The sequence below is a fragment of the Tachypleus tridentatus genome, chromosome 10 (assembly GCF_004210375.1).
Source record: "Tachypleus tridentatus isolate NWPU-2018 chromosome 10, ASM421037v1, whole genome shotgun sequence".
Classification (NCBI taxonomy): domain Eukaryota; kingdom Metazoa; phylum Arthropoda; class Merostomata; order Xiphosura; family Limulidae; genus Tachypleus; species Tachypleus tridentatus.
This window is the reverse complement of record NC_134834.1, coordinates 108,584,266-108,601,661: the sequence shown is the minus strand read 5'-3', so window position 1 is coordinate 108,601,661 and position 17,396 is coordinate 108,584,266.

The window sequence follows — 17,396 nt, the reverse complement described above, 5'->3', positions numbered from 1 at the left end:
ATGGTTCTAGTAGGTATTTAGGTGTATTTTCTTGATTTTTAAATTATGGTTATAGTAGGTATTTAGGTGTTTTTTCTTGATTTTTAAATTATGGTTATAGTTGGTATTTTGGTGTATTTTCTTGATTTTTAAATTATGGTTCTAGTAGGTATTTAGGTTATTTTCTTGATTTTTAAATTATGGTTATAGTAGGTATTTAGGTGTATTTTCTTGATTTTTCAATTATGGTTATAGTAGGTATTTATGTGTATTTTCTTTATTTTTAAATTATGGTTCTAATAGGTACTTAGGTGTATTTTCTTTATTTTAATATTGGTTATAGTAGGTATTTAGGTGTATTTTCTTGATTTTTAAATTATGGTTATAGTTGGTATTTAGGTGTATTTTCTTGATTTTTAAATTATGGTTATAGTTGGTATTTTGGTGTATTTTCTTGATTTTTAAATTATGGTTATAGTAGGTATTTAGGTGTATTTTTTATTTTTAAATTATGGTTATAGTAGGTATTTTGGTGTATTTTCTTGATCTTTGCATGATAATTGTAGTAGGTGTTGTAGATATAGTTTATCATCTTTACATCAGGATAATAATAGGTTGTAGGTGAAATTTCTTTATTTCTACATGCATTATAAGAAAAATATTCTGATTATTTTACCTGTCGCAGGGCACTCTTTCGATCTTGCTGGTTTTTAATATAAAAATGATCCATACATGCAAGCCGTCTTGATAATACATTTTCACTTTAAGAGGGTTTTTCATCACTACGAAATTTACTTCCTTATGGTGGCACACTCAACCAGTTTTACTAAACATTAAAATAAAAACACAGACTCATTTCTTTATTGTGGCACTCTTAACCAGTTTTACGTAATATGAAAATACAAAATACAGACTCATTTCGTTATTGTGGCCCTCTCAACCAGTTTTACTGAACATTAAAATACAAATTACAGATTAATTTCCTTATTGTAGCAATGTTAAGCACTTATACTAAACATTAAATAAAAAAGCAGAGTCTCATATCCATACTGCGTCACTTTTAACCAGTCTTACTGAACATTAAGATTTCCTCATTTCCACATAGTAGTATTATTAACCAGTATAATTTAACGTTAATTTTACAAAATACACTCTCATTTCTTCATGGTAGTACTCATAACTAGTTTTATTGAACAATTAAAAACAAAATGGAAACTCATTTTTTATGAAACCCTGTTAACCAGTTTTACTGAAGATTAAAATACAAAATACAGTTTGATTTAATTTTTTGACAATCTTAACCATTATTACTTAACATTAAGATACGAAACACAGATATTTATCCTTATTATAGAACTCGAAATCAGTTTTACTCAACATTAAAATACAAACTTCAGACTCATTTCCATACTGTGACACCCAAAACCAAGAGTTACTAGATGTTAAATTACAACATAGCGACTCATTTCCTGATTGTAGCACTTCTAGCCAGCTTTACGGAACAGCAAAATACAAAATACAGCCTCATTTACTTATTATAGCACTCTTAAAGAGTTTCACGTAACGTTAAAATACAATATACAGACTTATTTACTTATTATAGCACTCTTAAAGAGTTTCACTTAACGTTAAAATACAATATACAGACTTATTTACTTATTATAGCACTCTTAAAGAGTTTCACTTAACGTTAAAATACAATATACAGACTTATTTACTTATTATAGCACTCTTAAAGAGTTTCACTTAACGTTAAAATACAATATACAGACTTATTTACTTATTATAGCACTCTTAAAGAGTTTCACTTAACGTTAAAATACAATATACAGACTTATTTACTTATTATAGCACTCTTAAAGAGTTTCACTTAACGTTAAAATACAAAATACAGACTTATTTACTTATTATAGCACTCTTAAAGAGTTTCACTTAACGTTAAAATACAAAATACAGACTTATTTACTTATTATAGCACTCTTAAAGAGTTTCACTTAACGTTAAAATACAATATACAGACTTATTTACTTATAATGTTAACCACTTTTACTTAACAATAAAACACAAAGTAAAATCTTACTTCCTTATGGCAGCACTCTTACCCAGTTTTACTGAGCATTGAAACACAAAATACAGAAAACACAAAAAACTCGTGTCCTAATTGTAACACTCTTACTTAACGTTAAAATACAAAATACGGATTCATTTCCTCATGGTAGCATTCTTAACCACTTTTACTGAACATTAAAATACAAACTACAATCTCATTATTTCCTTATTGTGACACGTATAACAAATTTTTCTCAACATTAAAATACAAAATACAGACTCATTTCCTCATAATCGCACTGTCAACCTATTTTAGTGAACATTAAAAACAAAGTACAGACTAATGTTCTCATAACAGCACCCTTAAACGGTTTTACTGAACATTAAATTAAAAACTACAGACTTACATTCTTATTGTGGCACTTTTGACGAATTTTACTTAACGTTAAAATAAATAACAGAGACTCGTTTCCTTATTATGGCACTCTTAACCAGTTTTATTGAATATTAAAATAGAAACTACAGTATTATTTCCTTATCGTGGCATTATAACCACTTTATCTTAACATTTAAGTACAAAATACAGAGTCATTTTCTCATGGTAGCACTCTTAATCAGTTTTACTGAAAATTAAAATATAAACACATTTTCTCATGGTAGCACTCTTAATCAGTTTTACTGAAAATTAAAATATAAACACATTTCCTTATGGTAGCACTCTTAATCAGTTTTACTGAAAATTAAAATATAAACACATTTCCTTATGGTAGCACTCTTAATCAGTTTTACTGAAAATTAAAATATAAACACATTTTCTCATGGTAGCACTCTTAATCAGTTTTACTGAAAATTAAAATATAAACACATTTCCTTATGGTAGCACTTTTAAACAGCTTCACTAAACACTGAAAAAAAATACAGACTCATTTCCTTATTGTGATATGAGTAATCAGTTTTACTGAATGTTATAGTTCCTTTCCTCATTGTAGCAATGTTAACCAGTTTTACGTAACATTAAAACACAAATTACAGTCGCTTTTCTTCAAGATATCACTAGTAATCAGTTTTACTTACCATTAAAATACAAAATACAGACACATTTCGTCATCCTAGCACTCTTGATCAGTTTTACTGAACACTAAAAATTAAAATACAAAATGCATACTATGTTCTTATAGTGACACTCTTATCCAGTTTTACGGAACATTAAAATACAAACTACAGATTCATATCCTTACTGTGGCACTCTTAACCAACTTTACTGGAAATTAAAATACAAACTACAAAATCATTTCCTTATTGTGTTACTCCTCACCACTTTTACTTAATGTTAAAATACAAACTACAAAATCATTTCCTTATTGTGTTACCCCTCACCACTTTTACTTAATGTTAAAATACAAACTACAAAATCATTTCCTTATTGTGTTACCCCTCACCACTTTTACTTAATGTTAAAATACAAACTACAAAATCACTACAAAATCATTTCCTTATTGTAAAATACAAACTACAAAATCATTTCCTTATTGTTACCCCTCACCACTTTTACTTAATGTTAAAAACAAACTACAAAATCATTTCCTTATTGTCACCACCCCTCACCACAAACTACAGACTGATTTCCTTATTGTGTCCCTCTTAACCAGTTTTAATGAACACTGAAATACAAACTACAGACTGATTTCCTTATTGTGTCCCTCTTAACCAGTTTTACTGAACATTAAAATACAAACTACAAAATCATTTTCTTATTGTGTTACCCCTCACCACTTTTACTTAATGTTAAAATACAAACTACAGACTGATTTCCTTATTGTGTCCCTCTTAACCAGTTTTACTGAACATTAAAATACAAACTACAGACTCATTCCCTTATTGTTGCACTAATAACCAGTTTTACTGAACACTGAAATACAAATTACAGACTCATTTCCTCATGGTTGCACTTTTAATCCGTTTTACTGAAAATTAAAACTGATTTCCTTATTGTGTCCCTCTTTTAACCAGTTTTACTGAACATTAAAATTGTAGCACTATTAAAACTACAGACTTGTTTTTAACGTTTATTGTGGCACTGTTATACAGACTTGTTTCTTTATTGTGGCACTGTTATCCAATTTCACTGAACATGAAAGTAGAAATTACAGTCTGCTTTCGTTATTGTGGCACTATTAGTCAGTTTTATTTTGACCTTAAAATATAAATAACAGACCTCCTTATTGTATCACTCTTATCCAGTTTTACATTAAAATACAAATTACAGACTCATCTCCTTATTGTGGTTCTCTTACTCATTTTTACTTGACATTAAAATAGAACATACAGACTCACTTCCATGGTTGCACTCTTCGTCACGTGTACTGAACTTATTTTCTGTGCTACATGTTGTTGCTCGCATGAAAATAGCAAAATACGTACCATTAATGCTGCTATTTGAAAGAAAAAAAATGTTCGTAAATCTCCTTATCAAGATAATGTTGATTTGTTAAAAAATACTAAAGCTCGTCCAATCAGGTCTCTTGTCTCACAAAATTCGTGTTCTTACATCATCTAGACAGTAATGTCAAAACAAATTCTCTATACATGTTATCACGGCAGGTTATTCTAGTGTTTATTTGAATAGATCAGGTGAGATATTTCGTTTTCTCTCCTACCTGGCAATGTTGAGTGTCATACACTTAAGCGAACCGTTTTGTTTGCTATTACATAATCCAGATATCTATACTCTTGGCATGGTTTCAATCAGAATTTTTGGAATTTTCTTAATAAATATATTTTACTATTAATCCTCGTAATTTAATACAACAATTAGATAAAAATGAAAACAAATAGTGATACAAAAACCTGAAAGGTTCTTAAAATATGAGTAAGGCAGTTTGTTGAAAACTTTCTCCCTAACGTCAATATTTTGAAGATAAACTACATTCTGTTAACATAATAAACTTTCAATTAGGGACCAGAAATAGCTCATCAGAAACTCACGTTAATTCGTTCGTACCTTATTTTGAGATAAAGTTATTTGCTTTAAGCCACGCATTTTTTAAGCCTAATACAGCACCGAAATTCCAGTTCAATGCTACTGCATTCCTTTAATAAATAGTAACACAAAATTCAGTCTAAAGTAGGTCACAAACCTATGATCAATTCTAGTCACTTATATAATAGATAATGTTAAGTTTTGAGAACGGTCATGAAGTCTATTCATCCTCTACTTGTGAATATTTTTATCCCTTTACTTCAAATCCAGGTCAACTATAAACTATTTTTTTAAACAGAACCGTTTAAAAACACGCTACTGTTCACTTTTAAATGAATAATTAGAGCAGATAGTCTATACTTTTTAAACGTATTCAACGTTTTCGATACCGAGATGGCCAGGTATGGCCAGGTGGTTTAGGCCCTTGAATCATAATCCGAGGGTCGTGGGTTTGAATCCATGTCACATCAAACATGCTCGCCCTTTCAGCCGTTATAATGTGACGGTCAATCCCACTATTAGTTGGTAAAAGAGTAGCCCAAGAGTTGGCGGTGGGTGGTGATGACTAGCTGCCTTCCCTATAGTCCTACACTACTAAATTAGGGACGGCTAGCGCAAATAGCCCTCCCGTAGTTTTGTGCAAAATTCAAAACAAACAAACAAATACCGAGAAATGTATATAGATTAAAATATCAGTTATTTCTTAAGAACAATAGTTTTTAGGTCGAAACAAAAACGGGTTAAATACCATATTATTTTAGGAAACAATATTCGCTTGACTTGAGAAACAGGTGATTGACTATCAGAATTTTTATAAGAAACAATATTCTCTAGATCTGTAAAGCAGCTGATTGGCTGTCAGTTGTTTTTAAGAAACAATATTCTCTAGATCTGTAAAGCAGCTGATTGGCTGTCAGTTGTTTTTAGGAAACAATATTCTCTAGATCTGTAAAGCAGCTGATTGGCTATCAGTTGTTTTTAAGAAACAATATTCTCTAGATCTTTAAAGCAGCTGATTGGCTATGAGGTTTTTTTTTTTTAGGAATAATATTCTCTAGATCTTTAAAGCAGCTGATTGGCTATCAGTTGTTTTTGGTTTTTTAAAGAAGAACACTCTGTGGACCTGTGAAACAGCGGTTTGGATGTCAGATTTGTTGAGAAAATAATATTCTCTAAATCTGTAAAAAAAAACAACAAGAAAACAGGATGAATAGAATTTTTTTCTTATAAACAATGTGTTTCAACTCTGTATGACAGAATGGTGGAAATCAGACATCCAGTGTAAAATAAACACTTGCTAAGTCAGAAGAATATGAGGTTGAATAACAATAATAGGTCACTGGTTCTCTCCTTGCTTTTCTATTGTAACATTACATAACTAAGCGCGTTCTCAGAGCAGGTTATATAGTATCGGTACTCGACTAAGATCAGTAATAACATCAAAGGTTATGTAAATAAACTCGTTCCCTGTGTAGGTTATACCATACCTGCACTCGACAGAAATTAGCGATAACGATGAAAAGTTAATTATGATTTTACGTAACTAAGCTCGTTCCCAGTGTATGTTATACGATATCTGTTCATAACGTCACAGGGACTCACTCACTGCTTTCAAAGAAAAACCAAGAAAGCTTTTCTAATGCACATTGACCTGATGATAACGAGAGTATTTGGTAAGGCTTTACGAAAAGTGTCGGTAGATTTAGAAAGATGCATCTTATTGGTTATGTGCTCTGCGCGCCAGTCCGATGTATCGGAAGAAAAAGAGAAGAGAAAAGTTTCTCCAGAGAACTTAGAAGCTACCATTTTACAGGAGAGACTCGATGTCGCCATCATGTCGTTAGAGACATCATAATGTCAGAGTTAATCAAGATGAAACAGCCCAGAACGATGTGATGACCACTACCTCGGCAGTAGATAAAGGGGGTGGAGACTCGGCTAGTTTCATGTTAACGCAAAACACGCTTGGGAAAACATTAGCTATTGTAGATCGGGAAATTAATTATTTCGCGGCTTCAGAGGCGGACGCCTGGAGCCAGATCCAATAAGCACTCATGATTATCTCTCCCCGCTGGAAAGCTAAATGTTTCACCCAGACTCTGTTGTTCACAGAGTCTAATGTAACGTATGGGTTCTCATAATCAATGTAATGGAAGAACTCTCACTTTGGAGTAGGATTTTCTTAACCATACTCTCAAACACGACCTTCGAGAAACATTTAATACACGTTTCATAATAATACATGATTTATTTTAGATGGTACCAGGATTACTTTGCAATACTAACTCATCAGCACCGGTTTCAAAGAAGACAGTTTTCGGCGCTACAAGTTTATTATTTAGCGGTTAGTTTTGAAACTTCACATATTTTTATATTAGGCCTGCCTTTCATGAATTACAACACTTCTACAGTATTTGTAAACTTATTACTGCTTTCTGGCACCTGACAGCATACGATAATGCATACTTGTAACTAATTAACCCGAGAATTGAAAAGTACAGATTAACCTCTGGGTTCAATCCTTAACACTAGCTAATTTTCTGTTAGACTCACGGGTTCGTGATTAGCCTCAAACAAAAGACTGTATTCTACAATAATTACAGAATTGTGATTAGTTTGTAACACCAGAAAGTATTCTACTATATATATATATAGGTCAGTGATTATTTTGTGAAACCAAAACAGTATTCTATAATAATTACAGGTTAGTGATTAGTTTGTAACACCAGAAACAACTCTACAAAATATGCAGTTTAGTATTCACTACCAAACACAATTCCATCTACAACAATTACAAGTTACTGTTAGTATTCAACCACAAACAGTATTCTGTAATTATTGTAGATAGAATACTGTTAGTATTCAACCACAAACAGTATTCTGTAATTATTGTAGATAGAATACGTTTAGTATTCAACCACAAACAGTATTCTATCTACGATAATTAGAGGTAACTGATTAGTTTTTAACACCAGAAACTATTTTACCATATATACAGATTAGTGCTCAACCCCAAACAGTATTCCACAATAATTACAGCTTAGTGATTACTTTGTAACACCGAAAAGTTGTTTCGAATTAAGCACAAAGCTACACAATGGACTATCTGTGCTCTGCCCACCACGGGTATCGAAACCCGGTTTTTAGCGTTGTAAGTCCGCAGACATACCGCTGAACCACTGGGGGGGGGTGCGAGAAAGTATTCTACTATACATAGAGGTTAGTGATTAGTTTGTAACACCAGAAAGTATTCTACTGTATATATAGGTTTGCAATTAGTTTGTGACACCAGAAAATATTCTACTATATATACAGGTTAGTGATTAGTTTGTAACACTAGAAACTATTGTACTATATATACATGTTAGTATCCAACCCCCAAACATATTCTACAATAATTACATGTTAGTTTTTAGTTTGTAACACCAGAAACTGTTCTACTATATATACAGGTTAGTATTTTAAAATACCCAAACAGTATTTTACAATAATTACAGGTTAGTGATTAGTTTGTAGCACCAATAACTTTTCTACTATATATATACAAGTTATAGATTTGTTCTCAACATGAATCAGTATTTCACAATACCAGTCACTATTTTACAGTAATTACATGTTCATGGCTCGTTTTTATATCCAGATTAGGCAGAAGAATGAAGCGTAAACATTCGCAAAGTTATATAAGTTTATTTTTATATTGTAGCAAATAATACCGCTGATAACATGGTTCTTAAATTATAATAACATGTCAGATATTATCAACATTTCTCTTGTTTTAATACATTCTAACATTGTCTTTTTATAGCTGTTTATATTATTGTAGATTTCATTCATAATAAGTTTACCAGAGTTTTTAGATACGTTTCCATAGTTTGTGAAATTAGAAACAATTTGTTTATTGTATTATAAATATTGCAGCAGCTATTATTGTTTAAGACACTGTTGTGGGTGTTAAAATGACGGAAGTTATTGTAGTTGCTAAAGTTAGAGATATTATTATAATTCTTACAGTTACAGATGTTGTTTTAGGTGGTAGTTACAGACCTAGGAACTGTTGCAGAATTTACATGTATTGTTGGAGTTGCTAAAATCACGCACATTGGTGAATATTATAAAGTTACAAACATTGATGTGCTTGTTAAAATTACAGGGATTAGTGTACATATTAGATCCAAAGAAATAGATGTAGTTAGAGACATTATTGTACATGCTAAAGATATTTGTTTAGTTCTTAAAGCTACATACACAAATGTACATTTTGTTGAGTTATAGACGCTGGTGTAGTTTATAAAGTTAAAGGCATCAATGTACACGGTTGAGGTACAGACATTGGTGTGGTTTATAAGTTATAGACATTGATGTGCATGGTTGAGGTACAGAAGTTGTTGTGGTTAATAAGTTACAGACACTGATGTACGTGGTTGAGGTGCAGACGATAGTGTAGGTAATAAATTACAGACACTGATGTACGTGGTTGAGGTGCAGACGTTAGTATAGTTAATAAGTTACAGACATTGATGTACGTGGTTGAGGTGCAGACGTTAGTGTAGTTAATAAGTTACAGACACTGATGTACGTGGCTGAGGTGCAGACGATAGTGTAGGTAATAAATTACAGACACTGATGTACGTGGTTGAGGTGCAGACGTTAGTATAGTTAATAAGTTACAGACACTGATGTAGATGATTGAGGTGCAGACGTTAGTGTAGTTAATAAGTTACAGACACTGATATAGATGATTGAGGTGCAGACGTTAGTGTAGTTAATAAGTTACAGACACTGATGTACGTGGTTGAGGTGCAGACGTTAGTATAGTTAATAAGTTACAGACATTGATGTACGTGGTTGAGGTGCAGACGTTAGTGTAGTTAATAAGTTACAGACACTGATGTACGTGGTTGAGGTGCAGACGTTAGTGTAGTTAATAAGTTACAGACACTGATGTAGATGATTGAGGTGCAGACGTTAGTGTAGTTAATAAGTTACAGACACTGATATAGATGATTGAGGTGCAGACGTTAGTGTAGTTAATAAGTTACAGACACTGATGTACGTGGTTGAGGTGCAGACGTTAGTATAGTTAATAAGTTACAGACATTGATGTACGTGGTTGAGGTGCAGACGTTAGTGTAGTTAATAAGTTACAGACACTGATGTACGTGGTTGAGGTGCAGACGATAGTGTAGGTAATAAGTTACAGACATTGATGTACGTGGTTGAGGTACAGACGTTAGTGTAGTTAATAAGTTACAGACACTGATGTACGTGGTTGAGGTGCAGACGTTAGTGTAGTTAATAAGTTACAGACACTGATGTACGTGGTTGAGGTGCAGACGTTAGTGTAGTTAATAAGTTACAGACACTGATGTACGTGGTTGAGGTGCAGACGTTAGTGTAGTTAATAAGTTACAGACACTGATGTACGTGGTTGAGGTGCAGACGATAGTGTAGGTAATAAATTACAGACATTGATGTACGTGATTGAGGTGCAGACGTTAGTGTAGTTAATAAGTTACAGACACTGATGTACGTGGTTGAGGTGGAGACGTTAGTGTAGTTAATAAGTTACAGACACTGATGTACGTGGTTGAGGTGCAGACGTTAGTGTAGTTAATAAGTTACAGACACTGATGTACGTGGTTGAGGTGCAGACGTTAGTGTAGTTAATAAGTTACAGACACTGATGTACGTGGTTGAGGTGCAGACGTTAGTATAGTTAATAAGTTACAGACATTGATGTACGTGGTTGAGGTGCAGACGTTAGTGTAGTTAATAAGTTACAGACACTGATGTACGTGGTTGAGGTGCAGACGTAAGTGTAGTTAATAAGTTGCAGACACTGATATAGATGATTGAGGTGCAGACGTTAGTGTAGTTAATAAGTTACAGACACTGATGTACGTGGTTGAGGTGCAGACGTTAGTATAGTTAATAAGTTACAGACATTGATGTACGTGGTTGAGGTGCAGACGTTAGTGTAGTTAATAAGTTACATACATTGATGTACGTGATTGAGGTGCAGACGTTAGTGTAGTTAATAAGTTACAGACACTGATGTACGTGGTTGAGGTGGAGACGTTAGTGTAGTTAATAAGTTACAGACACTGATGTACGTGGTTGAGGTGCAGACGTTAGTGTAGTTAATAAGTTACAGACACTGATGTACGTGGTTGAGGTGCAGACGTTAGTGTAGTTAATAAGTTACAGGCACTGATGTACGTGGTTGAGGTGCAGACGTTAGTGTAGTTAATAAGTTACAGACATTGATGTAGATGGTTGAGGTGCAGAAGTTAGTGTAGTTAATAAGTTACAGACATTGATGTAGATGGTTGAGGTGCAGACGTTAGTGTGGCTAATAAGTTACTGACACTGATGTACATGATTGAGGTAACGTGTTACCTCCACTTAAAATGAACGTATTTTCTGCGACGCGAGTAACTATAGTAACACAAGTTTAAATAACATTAATGTTTAGTATAGCTTACAAAATAAACACGATCTCTTTTCATGGTCTATAAGCTGAAAAGTAAGTGAAACTCAATATTACACCTTCCCTCACCACAAGCCAAGTACAGCTTACGTTTGTTCGCTTCTTTTAAGTAGTTAAGACCTAAAAAAACACTTAGTCCAAAAAAAGTAGACCACAGAACGACAAGTCACGCTTTAATCCAGTTCATTGAATAAATGACATCCGTAATAAAGACTGGATAGTACGGTTTCTCGGAAATCTTAGGTCAAGTCCGAAACAGAAGTCACTAGTTGTGTAGTTTCTCAGCCGTGAAGAAAAGCGATCCAGTTTCTCGCAGTGTGGTTTATCTTTCGATTAAATTTGTTTTATCAACTCACCAATCGTCGACTCACGACGCAAATATAGCCTTTCTTTTTTTGTTGTTGTGTATTCAGTTGCTTATTTGAAACTCCGCTCAACACTTGTAAAATGATATACATATCAGGATTTTGCACTCATGGGACAAGGTTACAAGCTCTATAAGGTTCCTTCCATTTCCCTTGCTCTGAATAAACAACGTGGACTGAAACTGACGATTGACAAAAACCCGCGTGACCTTTCGTTGTATTGCAGTGTCGCCTATATAATCTGTCGTTAAACTTAAGAATCCGATAAAAAGGATAATATCCCTTTCATGCTTGTTGTTTCTCGATAAGCGCTTTTTACTCTTTCTGAAAACAGATTTAAACATTTCGTTGGTACTATAAACAAAGTTAAAATTTCCGATTCTGTATATTACAAAGTGTAATTTAGGAAACTGTCAGATCAGTTATAGTATTGTTTTGCTGACGATTCATAAAATAAACAAAATTATTATTATGTTAAGTTCACTATAGAATATGTCAAATTAATAATAATAATAATATATACTTGATTGATGACGTATTCATTTTTCGATGTATCAGATTAAGCACTGGAATTCTTTATGAAATTTAAAATACACTCTAATTGTTACTTGACACGAAAAGAAATGGACGTAGAAAAGACAGGAAATATTCCTTATTGTTTCTACACAAGATAATAACAAATGTTCAATAGAGGTTTTTACAGGATAATAAATGTTCTATAGTGTTTTTACAAGAGAATAACATATGTTCAATAGAGGTTTTTACAGGATAATAAATGTTCTATAGTGTTTTTACAAGATAATAATAAATGTTCAATAGAGGTTTTTACAGGATAATAAATGTTCTATAGTGTTTTTACAAAATAATAACAACTGTTCAATAGAGGTTTTTACAGAATAATAAATGTTTTATAGTGTTTTTTACAAAATAGTAACAAATGTTCAATAGTGTTTTTTACAGGATAATAAATATTCTATAGTGTTTTTACAAGATAATAGCAAATGTTCAATGGAGGTTTTTAAGGATAATAAATGTTCTATAGTGGTTTTATAAAATAATAACAAATGTTCAATGGAGGTTTTTACAGGATAGTAAATGTTCAATGGAGGTTTTTACAGGATAATAAATGTTCTACAGTGTTTATACAAGGTAATAGCAAATGTTTAGTAGAGGTTTTTACAGAACAATAAATATTCTATAGTGTTTTTACAAGACAGTAACAAATGTTTAATAGTGTTTTTTACAGGATAATAAATGTTCTATGAAGTTTTTACAAAATAATAACAAATGTTCAATAGAGGATTTTACAGAATAATAAATATTCTATAGTGTTTTTACAAGATAGTAACAAATGTTCAATAGTGTTTTTTAGAGGATAATAAATGTTCTATGGAGTTTTTACAAAATAATACCAAATGTTCAATAGAGGTTTTGACAGAATAATAAATATTCTATAGCGTTTTTACAAGATAGTAACAAATGTTCAATAGTGTTTTTTAGAGGATAATAAATGTTCTATGGAGTTTTTACAAAATTATAACAAATGTTCAATGGAGGTTTTTACAGGATAATAAATGTTCTATAGTGTTTTTACAAGATAATAACAAATGTTTAGTAGAGGTTTTTACAGAATAATAAATATTCTATAGTGTTTTTACAAGATAGTAACAAATGTTCAATAGTGTTTTTACAGGATAATAAATGTTCTATAGAGTGTTTACAAAATAATAACAAATGTTCAATAGTTTTTTTTACGGGATAGTAAATGTTCTATAGATTTTTTAAAAGATAATAACAAACGTTCAATAGGGGTTTTTACAGGATAATAAATGTTCTATAGAGTTTCTACAAGACAGTAAATAATATTCACCAGTGTTTCTCTACAGGACAATAACAAATGTTTTTTCAGTGTTTCTCTAGCAGTTAATAATATATGTTTTTCACTGTTTCTCTACCAGATCGTAACAAAGACAACTCCATTATAAATTTACTAGATTATTGTAGGGAAAACAGCTTCTAAAGTACTAAACAAAAAGAAACCTATAAAACAAAATTTGACATCAGCAGAAAGAGAGGTCTAAAACTTCTATGAACAACGAATAAATTGTCATCTATATATCTGACAATGGAAACACTATCGTGATTTTACCAACTAGACAGTAGGGTTCTTTAATGAGAAATATATTGAATGATACATCTAAGTCTACTGACCTTAATTCGTGATACAATTAAAAATTAAACAGACTATTCAAATTACTATTAAAATTTAAAATTATTACATTTAAACTTGTATATTTTCAAACTAACCAACCTAAAACACCAAAAATCTACGGTTTATCAAAAGTCCATAAAATCTCAATAACCTCATGTCCATACTTTAACTGGATCTTAGAGCCTGATATTTACAAAATAAGAAACCATTTAAAAACGTTTCAGACTCTCTACAATACTGAAATTCTTTAGACAGTAACGTCATTATGTCCAGATTTATTGTAGCAGACTTATTTCCTCAAACCCCTTGCCACGAAACAGTAGAATCTACTGCAGACCTTATTTCACGATACCCCAGAAATAGATATCAACATAAAACAGAAACACCGATCTATTTTCAAAACAAATATTTGTATTTCCTCTAGTTACACGGACTTGCCATAGGAAATCTATTGTTAGGTACTTTAGTTACTTTTCTTACGTCACATAGAACATCATGCTATAGCCACTTCCATATACAAACTTGCATTATGATAGATATGTAGATGACATTTTTTTGCGTCTTCACTTGTCACGATAAGCAAAGAAAATTTTCCAACACAAAACATCTACATAAAAACAAACATTTCACAGTAAAATATGAAAATAACCACACGATAAATGTTTTAAGTGTTAATACCACACGAACACTTATCTTCCGAAGACTTTACCACCACAGTTCATACAACAGAAACTCATATGGCGTAAATTACACAAACCAGTTTTCTCGTCATGTGATCTACCAAAAGCTAGGCACTCTAGAAACCTCCAACATTTAGTTCACATTATATGTAAACATCGATGAAGAAGTTGAACACTTAACTCGAGGCTTCACTAAGTTAACCAGTTCTCTACTGAAGTACTGGTACAAACTATTAACAGATTTAAAGAACAGAAACATTCTACAAAACAAAGTAAGCCTAATTAATTGCACCAATATATTGAAAATATTAGCATACCTCTATCAGAAAGCTGGAAAATAGTAGCACATAAGTATATCGTCAGCATAATGTTTTAGATTTGTTTTACCCATGGCATAAAAATTGAACACGTTAAGATAAGTATATAGTGAACACACCTCACCAGGAAACAACATACTAAATACAATGCAACGACTGTCCAGTGTTTTCGGTAGGCGAAGCAGGTTGTAACCTGAAGATGAAGTTAATAGAATACTAAACACCCTCTTCCCAACTCCGTGAACATATGAGTAACAAAAAACAGCTGTTTTAACAGAACGTCACAGTTCCAAAACATTAGCCCGAAAACAACAGAAGAAAAGTCAGAGACACTTTATTAATAAAATCCAACAATTAACAAATACCCAAGGAGATCTCTGTATGTCTTTTACCGTTCATTCTCCACACATTCCTAAGCTAACGAGGCCCGGCATGTCCAGGTGGTTAAGGCGTTCGACTCGCAATCTGAGGGTCCAGGGTTTGAATCCCTGTTACACCAAACATTCTCGCCCTTTCAGCCATGAGGGAGTTATAACATTAGATCAATCCTACTATTTGTTGGTAAAAGAGTAGCTCAAGAGTTGGCCGTGATGACTTACACCCCTAAATTAGGGACGACTAGCACAGATAGCCCTCGTGTAGCTTTGTGCGAGATTCAGAACAAACCAAACCTAAACTTACATAAATATTTTGCATAAATTATTCCATTGTTTCCTATATTTGTTTTTATGTTTAGTTGTATATAAATAATCGGTCAATTCACTTGTATTTATATACATAAGCTGCCACTATTTATTCTAAAATTTATATACATTATTAGATCGTCGAATTTTGGTTTAAATACTAAAACATTCTTTAATGTTAAAACTTGTATACTTGAGAATGATCGCATCGGTGTTCTAAAATTATTACCTGTTCTAAAAACACATCTTACCAACTGAAACTTTTAGTATAATAACAAACGCGTTCCAGTTTATTTGTACAAGAAATAATAAATGTTCTCTTCTGTTACTCCCGTGTCTTCCCATAAAGGATAAATTTCTCTGTGTTGATTAAAAACTAAGTAGTAATTATATTCCGGGGATTATTCTTCCCCAGAGTGCTGTTCGGTTTTTCACTTTTCTTTAATCGAGAACACATGCTGTGCAAAACGTTAGTTATTCTAATTATTTGATAGATTTAAGACTTGAAGACGACAGGCGGAAGATTTTCGAAATATCGTCCTCTACACTCGTGTCTCCACAACAGACAGTTGTCGTCCGTTATACAAAATTAGTTCTTTTTGTTCATATTCAGAATTAGCATCGTTGGTGCTATGACATAGGGTCCCCCGCGAGTACAGCGGTATGTCTCCGGATTTACAACGCTAAAATCATGGGTTCGATTCCCCTCGGTGGGCTCAGCAGATAGCTCGATGTGGCTTTGTTATAAGAAAACACACACACACGCTATGACATAGTAATTTGTTATCTAAGCAAACGTCTTTACTATTGTGTGTGGTTAAGTGGATTTAAATTTTTGTAATACAAACATAATTTTAAAAAAAAGAAATTAAAATAAATCAAAGGAAGAAACAAAATTGAATAATTGATCATTTATATGTTTGTTTATTTTATGAATTTCGCACAAAGCTACTCGAGGGCTATCTGCGATAGCCGTCACTAATTTAGCAGTGTAAGACTAGAGGGAAGGCAGCTACTCATCACCACCCACCGCCAACTTTTGGGCTACTCTTTTACCAACGAATAAGTGGGATTGTTTTATGTTGGTTCAGAGTGTCTTTGGTTAAGCCTAATTCATTATATTAATGCATCACTTAGGCACTAAACATTTTTCTTGGGATGTCTTGTAAATATATATTTTATTTAGTTTAACTGAAAACCTGTTGTTCTTTTGTATTTTAGCACAAACCTACATAATGGGCTATCTGTGCTCTGCCTACCACGGGTATCGAAACCCGGTTTTTCTGTTTTATTAGATGTTGAACTTATTTATTAAAGTGATTATAATTCATGTATATTTTCTATGTTTTAAATACTTGTTAAATAATTAGTTGAAAAAAAAAACGGGTTACCTCTGATCTGCTTGCTGCAGGGTGTGAGCCCTGATGTCAAGCGTCAGAAGATTTTAAACTTACCACGGAACCACAAAAAACGTAGTAAAAGCAAAAGTAACCGATAATTTGACTTGAATTTTCGCTCATTTTTATGTTTACAACAGGGTAATATGTTTAAATACACAAATATACTTCATTCTCAATATAATTTGGCACTTTTCAAAAGAAACAATGTTAAGCTAATTTTGTCCACTTTCCTGTAAACCAT